This window comes from Rattus norvegicus, chromosome 5, assembly GCF_036323735.1.
Source record: "Rattus norvegicus strain BN/NHsdMcwi chromosome 5, GRCr8, whole genome shotgun sequence".
NCBI classification, from domain to species: Eukaryota; Metazoa; Chordata; class Mammalia; order Rodentia; family Muridae; genus Rattus; species Rattus norvegicus.
The window spans coordinates 97,464,795-97,471,335 of record NC_086023.1 but is presented as its reverse complement, the minus strand read 5'-3'; the positions used below and the strand labels follow the sequence as shown (position 1 = coordinate 97,471,335).

Here is a 6,541-nt window from a genome sequence, read left to right as displayed (position 1 = left end):
TTATTTTAGTCACCAGTGTGTTATAGTAATGAAGTAAAAGAACTAATTTATATGCATTTCTATTTCCTGTTTTTGCATTATCTTCCTGTAATCTCTAACCAGTGAATGTTTATTAACTTTCAGTCACATGAGACACTGAACATATGCTCATTATAAGCTTGAATAACTTGTGTGCTAAATGTATAGATTCTAAAACAAGAGGTCATATTTAATACTCTGGCTTTAACAGACATGCTTTTCATTGTTTCTTGGAGTTTTTATCTTTCTATGTCTTTGGAGGCTATCACATTAGGACCCCACCAGTGGGTTCCTGTGTATGCAGCTAGAAATGCAAAAAAAAATATTTTTGCATTTAAGTTTGCTTTCTGCAGAAATTTCAAAGATTAACTGATTCCTTCCATTAAGAAAACAAAAACTTCTCTAGTACAGACACCTGCTAAACATTGTCACTGCCTTTGTCTCTTTTTAAATTTTTCTTTAATTTTAATTTTTTACAGCCCAATTATATCCCACTCCCGTTCTGCCCTCTGACAGTTCCTCAGACCATTCCTCCTCCTGTTTCTAAGAGGATGTCCCCATACCCACATACACACCCACAAACCCACACAAACCCCACATACTGCCAGCACTCCCCACCCTCTGGGGCCTCAAGTCTTTTACGGGTGAGGTACATCTTCTCTTGGTGATGCCAGAACAGGGAGTCCTCTGCTCTATATGTGTCCGAAGCCTCTGACCAGCTAGTACATTCTACCTGGTTGGTGGTTCAGTGTCTGAGAGGTCTTGGTGGTCCAGGTTTGTAGAGACTGCTGTTCTTCCTATGGGCTCACCCTCCTCCTCAGCTTCTTCCAGTTTTTCTCTAATTCAACCACAGGGGTCCTCAACTTCAGTCCCTTGTTTGGGTGTAAGTATTTGCTTCTGTCTAAGTCAACTGCTTGGTGGGCCTCTCAGAGGGCAGTCATGCTAGGCTAGTCTCTATAATTACATAATAGCATCAGTAATAAGGTCAGGTCTTGAAGCCTCCCCTTGAGATGGGTCCCAATTTGGGCTGGTCATTGGACCTCTTTTCCCTCAGTCTCTTCTCCATTTTGTCCCTATAGTTCTTTTAATCAGAGATTTTGATTTTCGATGAAAACTCCATCCCTCAACTTGATGCTCTGGCTTTCTACTGGAGTTGAATTCTACAAGTTCCCTCTCCCCACTGATGGGCATTTCATCCCTTTGAGTCTTGAGATTCTCTCACTTCCCAGGACCCTGGTACATTACAGAGGGTCGTCCTACCTCCCACATCCCCAGGTTATATATTTCCATTCATTATACTGGCTCTCAGGGCTTCACTTCTGGTCTTCTCCCTAAATACCTGGTCATGTTCTCCCTTTCCCTGTTTCTTCCTCTCCCCTCTCCCGAACAACATTACCCTCTCCCCGCCCTCTGACCTCTGCTTTCTTCAAAGTCCCAAGTGGGATTGCAGCATCCTCACTTGGGACCTCACTAGGTCCCTTGGCTTGTTAACCATCTTGAGTTTCTGTGGATTATATGCTGGACATTCTGTATTTTTGGCTAATATTCACTTATTAGTGAGTACATACCCTGCATGTCCTTTTGGTTCAGAGATACCTCACTCAGGATGATATTTTCAAGTACCATCCATTTGCTTGCAAAACTCATAATGTCCTCATTCTCAAAAGCTATATAACATTCCATTGTGTAAATGAACCATAACTTCTATAACCATTATTCCATTGTGGGACATCTGGTTGTTTCCAGCTTCTGGCTATCACAAATAAAGTTGCTATAAACATAGTGGAGCACTTGTGCTTGTGGCATGCTGGGGTATCTTTTGGGTATATGCCACAAATCAGAATGATTAAGATCAAAAACTCAGGTGACAGCACATGTTGGCAAAAATGTGAAGAAAGAGGAATACTCCTCCATTGTGGGTGGGGATTGTAAACTTTTACAACTCTGGAAATCAATCTGTTGTTTCCTCAGAAAATTGCCTTCGTCTCTTAAGCTTGAATTTGCCATTCATTTATATTTACCTTAACACAAAAGGCTCCCTCTTATTCTTCTCTAACAGGACCTGAGTTTCAATCCTCAAAGTACTAGATAATCAATCTATCACTAAAGTATATCTATAGAACTTTCAACCACTCAGGCATGACTAAAACACTGGCTGGAATTTTAGGTGTGTACCAATGGAGCGACTCCATTAATTCCCAAAAACGCTGGGACTGAAATCTTATTGAATGTATTCCCTTTCATATATATTCTGTTGTGGTTTTAATAACATCTCTAATGAGCTGAAATTAACAGTTTTGCTATTAAGGGGAGTATGCATTTTCAGATTTATTTTACCCTTATCAAAGATGTGTTACCTATATGTGTATTTATATTTAGACATATTTTTTATCTCATCTTACATCTCATTTTATTTCATTTAGTAATACTTAAATATGAGTATTTTCCAATTAAAAGAGATGCTGGTTAAGCATGTGCTTTCTCTATTTTCTACTTTTTCCCTACTTTCAAAAACTATTTCTATTTTATTAAATGACCTGGAATTTCTTGTGAGAAAAAAGTCTCTATTTTGGTGAGTTCTACTTGATCTCTTCAATTTTATGATACATTTAAAGAACATGTTACATATTGAGATGACAGAATGTTTTCACTATAACAAACTTTCCCTGAAAAGACTGTTGGATACAGGGTATAGTGGTGGAGTAGAGAATTCATTATAGTAGAAGAGATGAAATGTTGACCTTCTACACCCCAATTGGATGTTATTTATGTTACTGTTTGAAGGACAGTTATACATTCTTTATCCTGAGGTGGTTTGAGTGAGGATGGCGATCAAAACTCACAAGCAGTTGGTGGAGCTCTTTGGGAATGATTAGGAGGTATGGTATTCCTCGAAGAAGTATGTCACTGGAGTGGGCTTTGAGGTTTCAAAAGACTTGAACATTTCCAGATGTCTCCATTCATCTCATTAATGGAAATCAAGAGGTGATCTCTAAACACTTCCTTTTACTAACCCTTTACTGTACTGTAAATATCAGTATCATTTTTATTTCCTCAGATGACAGGATATGAGAGACATATCACAGCTTTATGAATTCATTGCTTGGCTGAGCCCAGAGTGCTTCTATCTAACCTTTATAGACCTAGGCCTGGAAGATACCAGCCTCTATATGATTTAATCCACTGCAAACCTGAACCTTCAAGGCCTGAGTTTCTATTTTCTTTTACCCTAGGCATAAAATGTTTCAGATTCCAAGACTTACAGCTGAATAAACTCACCCTTTATAGTTCTTTCTGAACTCTGTCCAGTTGGTTCAACTCAACTCTTCTGGTTCAAATTTCTCTCCAGGCTGACTGATTCAAATTGCTGTCTCAATGCTTCAAACTGAATTGCTCTACTTCTAAAAACTACTCCTGAATTCCCCAAATTCGATTGCATTGATTCCCTTGACCCAAATGCACTGGAGTGAGCTGCTCCTAGCTGAATTGCAATCAACTGCCCTCTGCTGAACTGCACCAAATTGAACTGCCTCTACCTGAATTGCTTTATCTCCCTGCACAGCTCTTAAGTAGCCACACGTTCATGTATCTTCTTGTGAAACTTGTGCAGATCCTATCTCTAACTCTTGAATCATTCTCTGACTTGTCGCTTTGTCTGCCCCCCAATTAGACATCATTTTCACATATGGCTGCATCCTTCTGCAAACTAGCATCACCTTCATTGTTTGGGATTACAGGTGTGTACTAAGTGTGTGTCTGAATTCCAGCCAGTATGATTAAAAATGTGTCATTCCACCCATATCACAAAGACCTAGAAATATTTGGATGTGATCCCATGTTGAACAGCCATGTTGCTGGATTACAATTCCTTTATACTCTACCATCATAGACACTGAATATCTGGAACCATGAGCCCCAAATAAGCTTTATTATTCTACTACTCACTTTATTCGTGATGCTTTATTTCACTAATAGAAAATTACGATCCAAGTTGGCATCAGAGAGCAGGTTAGGACTGACCATCGTGGATTTTTGAAGAAATACAGATGTTTGGGGGACTTTGGACTGGGAAAATGGTTGCGCACTATAAGCAAAGCTTACTGGACCATCTTAGTAGAAGACTGCAAGACAGTAAGGGTAAAACATCGAGGAATGTGAGTGCCAAGTTGATAGTTTTCAGTGGGGAACAGTATTAGCAACCATGATAGGAACCCAGAGAACTCAAACCACTATTATTCAGAGCAGCACACCGTTGACTGTTGCTTGAGAATTGAATCTCTTTCATTTATTAGCTACACACCCACCCCCCCACACACACAAACACACACACACACACACACACACACACAAGTGTGTGTCTAATTAACCTCTAAGTGATCATTTATACATCGTCAAAAGCCATTTTTTCCATATTTACACATGATGCATTTACACTTGTCTCATTAATAGTATCTTTAGTAGTTATTACAAATAACAGTTTTAAAAGAGGACTATTGCTTTAATGATTGATGAAATTTAATAACAACCCAATGGAACATGGTCCAAGAATGGCATCACATGGGGAGAATTCTGAGTGCATATGAAAAATGTCTCTTAGAAACACTGCAAGAGTCTTGTGATCTGTTCCTTCGAAACTATGGAATTATTAGAACATACGTTTGTGTCCTTCCTAAGTATAACTGATAGGAGTAAGCTTACTTCAGATTATTCATTACAACTGAGTATTGGTATTCATTTATATGGTTCAATCAAAAACATGTTTATGCTGCCTCCAGTCTGTCTGCCATGTGCAGCTTATCTGCCACATATGGTTTTTCATTATGATTGTATAGGTTTCTGGTGTGACTCTTCCTGACCTTCAGAGTATACATTGTCTGATACTCTAAATAAAGTTGGTTGTTTCCCGAGACTGTAGTCCACTTCATTTATTGGCTCCATTCCTCCACATCCTATCACCTCAACAGAAGTGAACAAACACTCGTTAATTTGTTGTATCTACACTATTCAGTGTAAACAAATAGCACAGATTTTTGATGCCTATGACAGTTCATCTTGATTGTAAAATAGAATCTAATTGCAATCACTTAAAACATAAGCCATCCAATAATAATTTTTACTATCAGAATACTTTAAGTGGGACGACCCAGTGTTAACTAGAATATTTTCCTTTTCATTTTTAGACAAGTAAACCAAAGTTCCAAAAAACAACTTTTTGGTCTGTTTTACTATGTATTACCTTCCCATATTGCTGGCACATTCATCTACCCTGCTCACATCTTGCTGTAGAATACCCTATACAAATTTTGATGTGGGTTCATCTATGAAGTACACACTTTGCTGTGATTTTATCTACCTTCTTCACACCTTGCTCTTGGTTCATATACACTGCTGACATTTTATTTTAGACTCTATCAACCCTATTAATATCTCATTGTGGCTTCTTCTCCAGAGTACAGAGCTTGCTTTGCGTTCATCTGTCTTCTTCACATCCTGCTCTTGGTTCATTTACCCTGTTGACATCTCGCTGTAGATTCATTTACCATGTTTACGTTTTTCTCTGGACTCATTTAACCTGTCACATCTGTGTCTGGGGTCATCTACCCTATTCCCATTGTCCTGTGGTATTCATCTATCCTGTTCCCCTTCTGCTCTGCCTCACCTGCCCTGTTCACATCTTGCTCTGACTTCATCCGTCCTGTTCACATCGTGGTCTGCTTTTATGTTCCCTGTTCACATCTTGCTCTGGGTTCATCTACCCTGTCCACAATTGGCTATAAACTCATCTACATTGTTCTTGCTTTTGCCACCTTTTCTACCATTCATGCTCTCCAGGAACTCCCTCGGGACACTACAGAACATAGGATGTACTGATTCAGTTACTAGATTGACTGTGTAGCTAACAGGATTTTCCTATAAAGTCAAACACAACTGTTGAACTACACACATTATAAAACAATCATATGAAAAACAAAAACAGTAACAACAAAATCCCACTGTTTTCAAATGTATATATTCATTGTCAGGGGTCAGTCCCAGCAGTTGTTCTTACTTGTTAGGTTGTTTTTGAGGCAGCGGAGGGAGAAGAGATTCAGTGGGGTAAGACTTGGTCTTACTAGATATTTAGGGTTGCTGTATAATAATAAAACATGTACTTGCCTTAAGTCGCTTTGCTGCAGTAGCTGACCTGCCTTCTGTGAGTTCCTTGAGGGGAGAAACTCTTTAGCACCTCATCATAAAACAGCAGGGGAAAAGTGAAAAGATTTATTGCTGGTGCTCCTTTCTGGTGAATCAACTAGAAACCTCTTTGGATAAACTGGTTAATTCTTTGTGAACCAGAGAGGAAGGAAAGAAAAAGAATTAAGATTCTGTATACAGGCAAATATGCACAGACACATATACATTCAAACATTCATATACCCACTCTTTGGCCAAGCCAGACCATCTACTACAATCAACTCTATAAGTATTCATGCATGCGTACATACATACACATATGCCTACACACAAAGATATAGACAAACAG

At 38.9% G+C, this 6,541-nt stretch overlaps 1 long non-coding RNA gene across 1 annotated transcript; it reads right to left on the bottom strand.

Annotated features, from left to right (window-relative positions):
* Positions 1-3,926: 3,926 nt before the first annotated feature.
* On the bottom strand, positions 3,927-6,162 carry LOC134486944 (uncharacterized). Its single transcript, XR_010066538.1, has 2 exons — positions 4,875-6,162; positions 3,927-4,139 (listed from the first exon to the last, which is right to left on the bottom strand). It is a non-coding gene; the product is annotated as an uncharacterized LOC134486944 (long non-coding RNA).
* Between the last annotated feature and the right edge of the window lie 379 nt (positions 6,163-6,541).